Source organism: Muntiacus reevesi, chromosome 14, assembly GCF_963930625.1.
Source record: "Muntiacus reevesi chromosome 14, mMunRee1.1, whole genome shotgun sequence".
Lineage (NCBI taxonomy): Eukaryota > Metazoa > Chordata > Mammalia > Artiodactyla > Cervidae > Muntiacus > Muntiacus reevesi.
The window spans coordinates 42,463,493-42,476,247 of NC_089262.1; the positions used below are offsets into that span (position 1 = coordinate 42,463,493).

The 12,755-nt window shown below is 38.3% G+C and overlaps 1 pseudogene; it reads left to right on the forward strand.

Moving 5' to 3' along the window:
* Window positions 1–579: 579 nt before the first annotated feature.
* On the forward strand, window positions 580–2,274 carry LOC136146458 (mitochondrial-processing peptidase subunit beta pseudogene; annotated as a pseudogene).
* Window positions 2,275–12,755: the final 10,481 nt, after the last annotated feature.

Genomic DNA, 12,755 nt, shown 5'->3' on the forward strand with positions numbered 1-12,755 from the left:
AAGCATAATTGTTTTGAATACAAAAAACCCAGATTAGATGATAACCCCACAAGCTGGAATTGTAATCTTATAATCAATCTTTGGGGTTTCATGGAGTCTTATAAATAGTAATAATAATCTAATTGTGAATTTCTAGTATAAAATAAAAAGTAAATAATTTAATTTTGGAAAACATTAGAAAACTTTTTAGTTTAGCATAATTAAGAAGCACTGAGTATCTCAGTTTTCTAATACACTTATACTCATTTTGGCAATAATATTGAAACTTGCTGGTCATACTACTATCATTCAAAGGAAGTACTAAATATTTGATGAGCTTGTAGAGATTTTAAAAATTAGGTAAGTTCAGACAAAGCTTAGGTGTGATCATTCTATTCATCACCCTTCCCTTCTCTACCAGAAAAACTGCCAACAAAAATATATGATCTCAAAATTAAATTTCACTAATAATTACAAATTACATCTGACCCAAACTGAACAAAACAAAATCAACAAAGTTAAATATATTCATGTGTTTTTCTCAGATGGACTGATAAAACATCAAGTACAATGTGCATCAAAAGTTATGTTACTAGAACTGAGACGATGGCGGCGGCGGCCCGAGCGGTGCTGTTTTCTGCAGCGCGGCGGCAGCTCTGCGGTTTCACAGAGAGGCTCCTGATCCGGGGCGCTGCTGGGAGGTCATATTTTGGAGGAAACAGATTGAGAAGTACACAGGCTGCTACACAAGTTGTTCTGAATGTTCCTGAAACTCGAGTAACCTGTTTGGAGAATGGACTCAGGGTGGCCTCTGAAGACTCTGGGCTCTCAACATGCACAGTTGGGCTCTGGATTGATGCTGGAAGTCGATATGAAAATGAGAAGAATAATGGAACAGCTCACTTTCTGGAGCATATGGCTTTCAAGGGCACCAAAAAGAGATCCCAGTTAGATCTGGAACTTGAAATTGAAGATATGGGTGCTCATCTTAATGCCTATACCTCCAGAAAGCAGACTGTATATTATGCCAAAGCATTCTCTAAAGATTTGCCAAGAGCTGTAGAAATTCTTGCTGATATAATACAGAATAGCACATTGGGAGAAGGAGAGATTGAACGTGAATGTGGAGTAATCCTTAGAGAGATGCAGGAAGTTGAAACCAATTTACAAGAAGTTGTTTTTTATTATCTTCATGCCACAGCTTATCAAAATACTGCACTTGGTCGGACAATTTTGGGACCAACTGAAAATATCAATCTATAAATCGTAAGGACTTAGTGGATTATATAACCACACATTATAAAGGGCCAAGAATAGTACTTGCTGCTGCTGGAGGAGTTTCCCATGATGAGCTGCTTGAGTTAGCAAAATTTCATTTTGGTGAATCTTTGTCCACACAAAAAGGAGAAATACCAGCTCTGCCTCCGTGCAAATTCACAGGAAGTGAGATTCGAGTGAGGGATGACAAGATGCCTTTGGCACACCTTGCAGTAGCTGTTGAAGCTGTTGGTTGGGCACATCCAGATACAATCTGTCTCATGGTTGCAAACACACTGATTGGCAACTGGGATCGCTCTTTCGGAGGAGGAATGAATTTATCTAGCACCTTGGCCCAGCTTACCTGTCACGGCAACCTCTGCCATAGCTTCCAGTCTTTCAATACTTCCTATACAGATACAGGATTGTGGGGAATCTATATGGTTTGTGAACCAGCCACTGTTGCAGATATGCTACATGTTGTTCAAAAAGAATGGATGCGACTATGTACAAGTGTCACTGAAAGTGAAGTTGCACGAGCCAAAAATCTGAAAACAAATATGTTGCTGCAACTTGATGGTTCCACTCCCATCTGTGAAGATATAGGTAGGCAAATGCTATGCTATAATAGAAGAATTCCCATCCCTGAGCTTGAAGCAAGAATTGATGCTGTAAATGTTGAGATAATTCGAGAAGTGTGTACCAAATATATTTATGATAAGAGTCTAGCTGTTGCTGCTGTTGGTCCTATTGAGCAACTACCAGATTTTAACCAGATTTGCAGTAACATGCGCTGGCTTCATGATTAAAAATGCTCCTAATAAACATTTGGAACATTATAAAACTGAGACCCGTAAGTCATAAAGAAAGAAAAAAAATCTATACTGGTAAATATGAATAACTTTGAAAGGATAAGACCACCACAATGAATGGTTAGATCTCTGAACTCTGAGAAATTATCCTGGGACACACTTTAAGTATAATTTTAAGAATGAAAATTTGTATAGTATTTTCAGTTTTATTATAAAAATGCATACACAACAACAACAACAAAAAAGTTATGTTACTGTTAGTCGCTCAGTTGTGTCCGACTCTTTGAGGCCCCACCAGGCTCCTCTGTCCATGGAACTCTCCAGGTAAGAATACTGGAGTGGGTAGCTACTCATTTCTCCAGGGGATCTTTCCAACACAGGGATAGAACCTGGGTCTCCTGCACCGCAAGTAAATTCTTTAAGGTCTGAGTCACCAGGGAAGCCCCATCTAAAGTCATAAGAATGTTGAAATCTGGTTATGTTCCTGGGCAGCATGAGCCCCTTTGGAGGGATGCACCTTGAAAATAGGACAAAACAAATATAATAAAATTATTGCATGTAGTAATTCTAGGTAGGAAGAACCTAGTGTTTTAGGATCCCAGAATATAATACTAACACACAGAACTCAAAACAAAACAGCTAAGTGGATTTATGTGGCCAGAATCTTTATGATAAATAAGAACTACTGTTTGCTTGAGAAAAACTTGGTTTTGAGCATATAAAAAAGTGGAGTTTTAGAAAACCTTATTCATAAAATTAAATTCTTCCACTACAGTGTACGAATTACTGATAGCAGTTTCAAGTGTGGACAGAAGCCTTGCTGTAGTCATTCCACCTAAAGAGAAAACTTGAAAATTCTTGGCTATAATATAACACATCAAGAACTAGGATCAACAATTTCAAAAAAAAAAAAAAAAGTAGGATCAACAATTTCAGATGTTAGCAGGGATTAGTACATTTATTTATAATTTTATGCAAACAAATTTTAATCAATAAAATATCTATGTAAATACAGAATCATAATTAGTAACCATCATTTCTTTCTAGATATTTTTGCAACCCTACTCACAATTATTCCATATTTAGATGCCTACATCAAAATACTTGTTAACTTAATTAATATTTTGTAACTACAAATATGTACTATCATTCAAATCCTCTTTAAAATTGCATAAATTTACTTCAGTTATTACTATTCAAAAGTGACAAGATATATCAACTCAGATGACAAAGGCAGATTATCAACTGTTTGACAAATATTATACTATTATAAGTGAGTAAAATCTCTGAATAACCTTCAGGCTAGATGGCCGTCCTGGAAATGAGATATAAATGAAGCAAATTGGTGGTCTTATTGTAGGAGTCAAAACACCCAGGTGCAGCTAACCATATTGGATATTGTAGAGTAAGCCTAGATCTATAGATAAGTAATTTGTTTGATTTGGGGTAAGAAAATTAAATAGACTTTGTCTAGACAGAATGACCTCACTGCATACATTTGTTCCCACAGAAGCCAGAATCTAATGAAAATTCCAAATTACTTTATTAAATAAATGTCTTTAGCTATGCATATATGTTGCTTTCTAGTGAAGCCCTGGCAATTTTACTGTGGCAATAGCAAATATCATACTGCATTAAAAATTGTAGAAAAGTCCTATGATATTAACACAACAAACTGACCACACTCTAATTTATTACTTTTTTGTAGTAATTAATTTTTATTTAAATTTACTACTATCAATGAATGATCATACAGTCCCATAGGATCCCACAGGCTAAATTTGGTGATTTCAGGACATATTGTATAATAGTTAAGCAAATGAGAATTGGCAGAAACAAGAGCATAAAAAAATTCTCATTTGCTTTTATTGTCTGTTTCTAATATGACATGTGGGTGTGTATGTGTTTGTGTGTGCACGTGTGTGTTGTTTTGTTTTCAATTTTATTTAGCTTTTTTGTTATCATTATTGTTCTTTTGATTGTGGTTTGCTAAGTTGGGGAAATGGAATGTTTAATTGAAGGAATATATAAGGAGAAGTATGGATGGAGCTTTACAGTTAGGTTGAAACTCTTCCTTGATTGGCTTAAAGTGTTACTAACACAATGAGAAGTTAGTAATGGGAGGTATGCTGGCAGCAAAACTATATTTGATCCACTCATATTATCTTTTTATATAGTCAATATTTACTGATTTAGGTCAAAATGGGAGGATCAGATGCTTACAAACCAAGTTAACGTTCTGACAATTATTTGGACTATTTTAAAATACAAAAAGAAGCACAGGAATGAACAAATGGTCTTGGTGAATAACTTATGGACAAACCTGATTACTGTGGCTATTGGAAGTCTGAAAAAAGATGCAGTGGTGTAAATAAATTAATGTCCTATTACGCTTGCTCCTTGTAAGAAAAGTTATGACCAACCTAGACTGCATATTAAAGAGCAGAGACATTACTTTAACAACAAAGGTCCGTCTAGTCAAAGGTATGGTTTTTCCAGTGGTCATGTATGGATGTGAGAGTTGGACTATAAAGAAACCTGAGTGCCGAAGAATTGATGCTTTTGAACTGTGGTGTTGGAGAAGACTCTTGAGAGTCCCTTGGACAGCAAGGAGATCCAACCAGTCCATCCTAAAGGAAATCAGTCCTTTATATTCATTGGAAGAATTGACGCTGAAGCTGAAACTCCAATATTTTGGGCACCTGACACGAAGAACTGACTCATTTGAAAAGACTCTGATGCTGGGAAAGATTGAAGGCAGGAGGAGAAGGGGACAAGAGAGGACAAGATGGTTGGATGGCATCACTGACTCAACGAACATGAATTTGAGTAAACTCCAGGAGTTGGTGATGGACAGGCAGGTCTAGCGTGCTGTGGTCCATGGGGTTGCAGAGTCAGACACAACTGAGCAACTGAACTGAACTGATGATTTTACAGATTGTGTAGATTGTTGTTGTTCAATTGCTAAGTTGTGTCTAACTCCTTGTGACCCCCATGGACTGTAGCACACCAGGCTTCCCTGTCTTTCATTATCTTCTGGAGTTTGCTCAAACTCATGTTCATTTAGTTGGTGATGCCATCTCATCCTCTATCACCCCCTTCTCCTCCTGACCTCAATCTTTCCCATCTTCAAGGTTTGTTTCAATACATTGGCTCTTTGCATCCTGTGGCCAAAATACTGAACTTCAGCTTCAGCATCAGTCCTCCCAATGAATATATAGGGTTGATTTATTCTGGATTTATTAGCAGGTATCATGTTCATGAAATGATTGCAGACTATTAGTACAATAATAAAGCAATATCCAGGCTTCCCTGGTAGCTCAGTTGGTAAAGAATCCACCTGCAATGCAGGAGACTCCAGTTCGATTCCCAAGTTGGGAATATCCCCTGGAGAAGGGATAGGCTATCCATTCCAGTATTCTTGCCTGGAGAATCCCCATGGACAGAGGAGCCTGGCAGGCTAAAGTCCATGGGATCGCAAAGAGCCAGACATGACTGAGCAACTAAGCCCAGCACAGCAGAAAGCAATATCCATTGCTTCACAGTTTGTAAACTAAGGACAAAAGATGAATTATAGCTGGTGAGATTCAGTATTCAGAAGGTACTTTCACTTACAAACAAAAGTTCTGCTGATTTCACTATTTCCAACAGAGCTGAAAAGCCTGTGGATGGTCAGCATTTCAACAGTCCTCAATATTATAGTTGATTAGTATTTTTCCTTTCTTTTCTTTTTTCAGTTATTGGCTGCTGCCTAGAATCAATTCCTATTGGCTTTGGCAAATCAAACTTCTAACACGTCCATCTTTTAAGACTTCACATAAAAAAAACCAATTCTGACTTGGCACAGGGTGACCTTATCAGATCCTATTCTTTGTTGGGTATAGGGGAAGAAGAGCAGAGACAGACACAGGGGACCAGAGGCAGGCTGGGGTGAGGCAGGAGAAGGCTGTCTCTTATAGTTCATGTGCACGGTGCCAGAGGAAACATCATAATCATCTAAAGGGAAATATGTGAATAAATGAAAGGGGATAAATATTATATACCTCAATTCTTCCCGCACCAATCCATACAGGAGTTTGCCACACTTTAACTCTTTTTGTGTGTGTGAGAGCTAGGATTCACTATCTGAGGGCATCAGACTGATTACAGAACTTCAAAATGGAAGGTAAGGGTTTTAGTGGGAAGAATGGGTGTTTAGAAGACAGGTTATAGTGCATGGAGGGCAGCAGTTATAGAGAATAAAGCAACAGAGGTAAAAAGGAGCTCATGGAGTCCACCATGTGAAGGAGTTAAGGCAACCGTCCTCCTGGGCCCAGCCTGCCACTGGTGCCTAAGGGTCAGGAATAGGGTAAAACTAACCAGCCCTTTTTAGCTCAGGAGGTGGAATGTAGTTTTATTGCACAGAGCACATTTTGTCCAGCCAATAGCTGACCACCAGCATCTATTGAGCACTATCACAATGCAAAAAGCTTTATTCCTTTCTTCTTCACTCAGACAAATCCCGGTGGAGAGTGAGTGATGATATAACTGGCCACAGAGATAAGACAGGTTTAGTAGCCATATTCCATTTTGACCAGCAAATTGTGTAGGTGATTGTGTGTAACCCACTTGTAGTCCATTAAATTACAAAGAAAATTGACCAGATGTACAGGATAATAGATGTAATGAAGAACACATTATTTTTTCCTTTTTTTAAACTTCACTCTCGTTTTCTAGGTTAATGCGTCTGCCTGCAATGTGGGAGACCTGTGTTTGATCCCTGGGTCGGGAAGATCCCCTGGAAAAGGAAATGGCAACCCACTCCAGTATTCTTGCCTGGAGAATCCCATGGATGAGGAGCCTGGTGGGCTACAGTCCATGGGGTCTCAAAGAGTCGGGCATGACTGAGCCACTTCACTTTCACTGTCAGGATGCTACTGTAGGAAGGTATGGGGCTTAAGGCTTAGAGCTCTGGCTATCACTGTGCCCATGAATGAACCACTGGTGGTGCTGATCCACTGAGTAGGAAAGAGTGAAAAGATAGAAAAAAATCTAGATCATTGTGAGATCAACCATCTTGTGTTAGTGACTCAGTCGTGTCCAGCTCTTCGTGACCCCATGGACTGGGGCCCACCAGGCTCCTCTGTCCATGGAATTCTCCAAGCTAGAATATTGGCATGGGTTGCCATTTCCTTCTCCAAGGGATCTTCCAAACCCAGGGACTGAACCTGGGTCTCCCGCATTGCAGGCGGATTCTTTATCAACTGAGCCACCAGGGAAGTATCACCAGACATCCTGCTACTTACAGCAGTCATGTCATTGTTTAAGCTACTAATTGTTGTGAAGGTGAAGGCGCTCAGTCATGTCCGACTCTTTGCGACCCCGTGGACTGTAGCCTACCAGGCTCCTCCACCCATGGGATTTTCCAGGCAAGAGTACTGGAGTGGGTTGCCATTTCCCTCTCCAGGGGATCTTCCTGAACCAGGGATCAAACCCGGGTCTCCCACATTGTAGGCAGACACTTTACTGCCTGAACCACCAGGGAAGCCACTAATTGTTGATCAATTAGTAAACGCCAGTGTGTGTGTGCTCAGTCATGCCCGACCCTGTGTAACCCATGGCCTGTGGCCCACCAGGTTCCTCTGTCCATGGAATTTTCCAGACAAGAATACTGGAGTGGCTTGCCATTTCCTACTCCAATATATGCCAGACATTAGGCTAAATATTATCCTGATTAGTCCTAATAATAATCACTACCCAAGAGAGTACCAGATATATGAGGTCTTCAATAAACTTAAGTTCATGATTTTTAAAAAAGTGAATAAATGACATAATTCTTATTAATTCCATTTAACAGAGGAGGAAATTAAATTTCAGAAAAGTTAAGAAAACTGTCCAACTACACAGATAGTGGGTGGAAAGGCTAGGATTTAGGACCATGTCTTCTGAATCCTCAAACAGTCTGGCCCACAGTGTTGCTTCCGAGGTATTCAGTGAATGGCCAATTTTAACATTTAAAAGCAGTCTGTGCAGCTGCCTTGCTATGAGCTGAGCTTCTTGGGTTGTACTGAATGTATAATTTCTGATGTTCTGAGCACTCAGGTACCTGTTTACATTTGACTGAATATTGGCCACTACCATTTTCTTGATGTACTCCTCTGTTTTTCATTTAAATGGAGGTGATTTCTTGAATGACATGGTCTCTAAGAGAGGTCTTAAATGGGAAGTCCCCACTGCCCTAATGATGGATATTGCGTGGTATGGATACTAGAGTTCATTGAGTATGGCTTTTTCATATTTATCATCAAATGACAATTAACCTGTATTACTTATTAGTGGTCAATTATTAATTTTAATAAAAATTAAACACCATTACTGGTACCAAAACCCACTACTGACTATTGGTATGAAAAATGTCAATAACTAAAGATTATTAGCTATTTAATGTGAAATATGCTTAATATTATTGATGACAAATGTTCCCTGGAACAGTTATATTGTTTTTTATTTCTCTATGGTAAAAATTGCTTCCTTATGGTATGGTACATTTTATAAAATTGTTATTTTAATCTGAGGAAAAACTGTCATAATTATCAAACAGTAATTGAGTAGTCACATTTTCATTGAATGTATGTTGTGTATGCCCTTGCCCTGAATTTACTTACTAGATTGCTATTAGATTTGGTTGACCTAAAGATCTTTAGGTAGGTTTTTATCTACCTAAAGTCTGACTTAAGGTCTCTTTGATTCAGAATTGCTGGGAGTGGGGACTTTGACAACAATTTCCAACTCCATGAAGTTATGAGGTGGCCTGACCCATTTATTCATCATGGGCTGGAGAATTACTCTCTTGTAACTGACTTGACTTTATGTAATGACACTGTCTGAGCAATCAACAATGCCTTTATTCTAAATTAAACAAGTATTTATTAAAAACTTTCTATATATCAGACACTATGCCAGATCCTGGTTGTATAAGGACAAATTGTGGAGCTTAATCTGGAAGAGAGAAGTCTTATACTTAGCAGCAATTTTTAAAGTAATTTTTGAAATTAAATATAAAGTATATATTAAAAAATGGAAAACTCACATGTGTAGCTTAATTTTTACAAAGCGAACCTACTCATATAACCAACACTGAAAACACAAAATGGATCACTACCAACAGTGGATGCACCTCTCATGGTTCCTTCAAGGGTGAACCCTATTCTGACTTTTCACATCCTAGGTTGATTTCATTTCATTTTAAAATTTTTATAAGAGAAATCATATAGTATATGTTTCTGACTTTTTTTTTAACATTTTGCTTTCAAGATTCATCACATTCTTACCTGTAATTGTAATTCAGTCATTCTTACTGCTATATAGTACTTCATTAAATGAATATAGCACAGTTTATTTATACATTTTACTATACCCAGAAATGTGGGTTGTTTAAAGTTTGAGGTTATTACGATTGTAAGGCTATGAACATTTTTGTCTTCTGAAGACTATCATATATGTATATTGCATATACATCTAAAAGTAGATTTATTAGAAGGAAATGGCAATCCACTCCAGTATTCTTGCCTGGAAAATCCCATGGACAGAGGAGCCTGGTGGACTACAGTCCATGGGGTTGCAAGAGTTGGACTAAAGCACCACCACCACAAATTTAGTTTTAGTAAATTTTACCAAAAACTTCTCCAAAATGATTCTATCAATTTATAATCCCACCAATAGTTTATGGGAGTTCCACTAACTTCAGATCCTCAATTCTTGCTATTATTGATCATTTCCATTTTAGACATACTGGTATACAGTTGCCAAGACATATACTGAAGTTTTAATTTGCATTTTTCAGGTGATTGATGAGGTTGAGCACTTTTTAGTATTGTTAATGGGTCATTTGGATAGCCCCTCTAGGGAAGATCCCCTGAAGAAGGAAATGGCAACCCACTCCAGTATTCTTGCCTGGAAAATCCCATGGACTGAGGATCCTGGTAGGCTATAGTCCATGGGGTCACAAAAAGTCGGACATGACTGAGTGACTTCACTCACTTCACTTTTATAATACCTGTTCAAGTCCTTTGCCCATGTTTTTTTCTACATTCTTCTCTGGTCTTATTTCTACCGAGTTTTAGGAGTTCTTTATATTTTAAAGATATGAGTTTTTAATCAAAATATATACTTTAGATACATCTTCAACTTGATAACTCACCTTTTCACTCTCTCAATGGTGTTTTGTAATGATGAATTATTAAGACATTCTTAATTTTATGATGGTCTAATTCTTTAAAACTTCCTTTACAGTTAGCACTCTCTGAGTCTTATTTAACAAATATATGACTGTGAAAGTCTCTCAGTCGTGCCCAACTCTTTGCCACCCCATGGACTATGCAGTCCATGGAATTTTCCAGACCAGAATACTGGGATGGGTAGCCTTTCCCTTCTCCAGGGGATCTTCCCAACTCAGGGATCAAACCCAGGTCTCCCACATTGCAGGTGGATTCTTTAGCTGCTGAGCCACAAATGAAGACCTATCCCCAAAATAATGAAGATATTTTATTTCTCTTCTAAAATTTTTATTTTTAAAATGTTTTATAGTCACATCTGGGATAGATTTTGAATATAGCTTCAGATCAAGTTTCATTTACTTAGTATGGATATCCAATCAGCCAAGTACTATTTATTAAAAACACCATTGTTTCTCCTCTGCTCTGGAATGTCACCTTTGGCATAAAACTAGATGCCCAGATTTATAGGTGTGTTTATATACTCTCTTTGTCTATTCATCTAACCTTAGATCAATACATCACTGTCTTAATCACTATAATTTATCTAGTATTATAAAGTATAGGTATTCAAGCTTTGTTATTCTTCATGATTTTCTCAGCAAATCTTGGCATATTATACAGTGGAGATTTCTTTGTAATACTCTGATAGCATGGTTGTTGTTTTTCAGTCACTCAGTCATGTCCAATTCTTTGCGACCCCATGGACTGCAACATGCCAGGCTTCCCTGTCCTTCACTATCTCCTGAGGAGCTTGCTCAAACTCATGTCCCTTGAGTTGGTGATGCCATACAACCATCTCATCCTCTGTCATCCCCTTCTCCTCCTGTACCCAATCTTTTCCAGCATCAGGGTCTTTTCTAATGAGTCAGCTCTTCCCATCAGGTGGCCAAAGTATTGGAACTTCAGCTTCAGTATCAGACCTTCCAATGAATATTCAGGATGAGAATATTCATTGGAATATCTTCTGAATTGGAAATTCAGGACTGATTGACTTGATCTTGCAGTCCAAGGGACACTCAAGAGTCTTCTCCAACACCACAGTTCAAAAGCATAAATTCTTTGGCGCTCAGTTTTCTTTATGGTCCAACTCTCACATCCACACATGATTACTAGAAAAACCATAACTTTGACTAGATGGACATTTGTCATCAAAGTAATGTCTCTGCTTTTTAATATGCTGTCTAGGTTGGTCATAGCTTTGCTTCCAAGGAGCAAGCATCTTTCAATTTCATGGCTGCAGTCACCATCTGCAGTGATTTTGGAGTCCAAGAAAATAAAGTCTTTGTCACTACTTCCATTTTTTCCCAATCTACTTGCTATGAAGTGATGGGACCAGATGCTCTGATCTTCATTTTCTGAATGTTGAGTTTTAAGCCAGTTTTTTCGCTCTACTCTTTCACTTTCATCAAGAGGCTCTTTAGTTCTTCTTCACTTTCTGTCATAAAGGTGGTGTCATCTGCATATCTGAGGTTATTCATATTTCTCCCAGCAAGCCTGTGCTTCATCCCAGCATTTCGCATGATGTACTCTGCATATAAATTAAATAAGCAGGGTGACTCTATACAGCCTTGATGCACTCCTCTCCCAATTTTGAACCAGTCCATTCTTCCATGTCTGGTTCTAACTGTTGCTTTTTGACCTGCATACAGATTTTTCAGGAGGCAGGTAAGGTGGTCTGCTATTCCCATCTCATTAAGAATTTTCCACAGTTTGTTGTGATCCACATAGTCAAAAGCTTGAGTGTAGTCAATGAAGCAGAAGTAGATGTTTTTCTGTAATTCCCTTGCTTTTTCTATGATTCAACAAATGTTGGAAATTTGATCTCTGGTTCCTCTGCCTTTTCTAAATCTAGCTTGAACATCTGGCAGTTCTCAGTTCACATACTGTTGAAGCCTAGCTTGGAGAATTTTGAGCATTACTTTGCTATCATGTGAAATGAGTACAATTGCGTGGTAGTTTGAACATCTTTGGCACTGCTTTCTTTGAGACTGGAATGAAAACTGACCTTTTCCAATCCTGTGGCCATTGCTGAGTTTTCCACATTTGCTGGCATACTGAGTGCAGCACTTTCACAGCATCATCTTTTAGGATTTGAAATAGCTCAACTGGAATTCCATCACCTCCACTGGCTTTGTTCGGGGTGATGCTTCCGAAGGCCTACTTGACTTTGCATTCCAGGTATCTGGTTCTTAGTGAGTGATCACACCATCGTGGTTATCTGGGTCATTGAGATCTCTTTTGTATAGTTCTTCTGTATATTCTTGCCACCTCTTCTTAATCTCTTTTTCTCTGTTAGGCCATACCGTTTCTGTCCTTTATTGAGCCCATCTTTGCATGAAATGTTCCCTTGGTGTCTCTAACTTTCTTGAAGAGATCTCTAGTCTTTCCCATTCTTTTGTTTTCCTCTGTTTTTTTGCATTGTTCACTTAAGAAGACTTTCTTATCTTTCCTT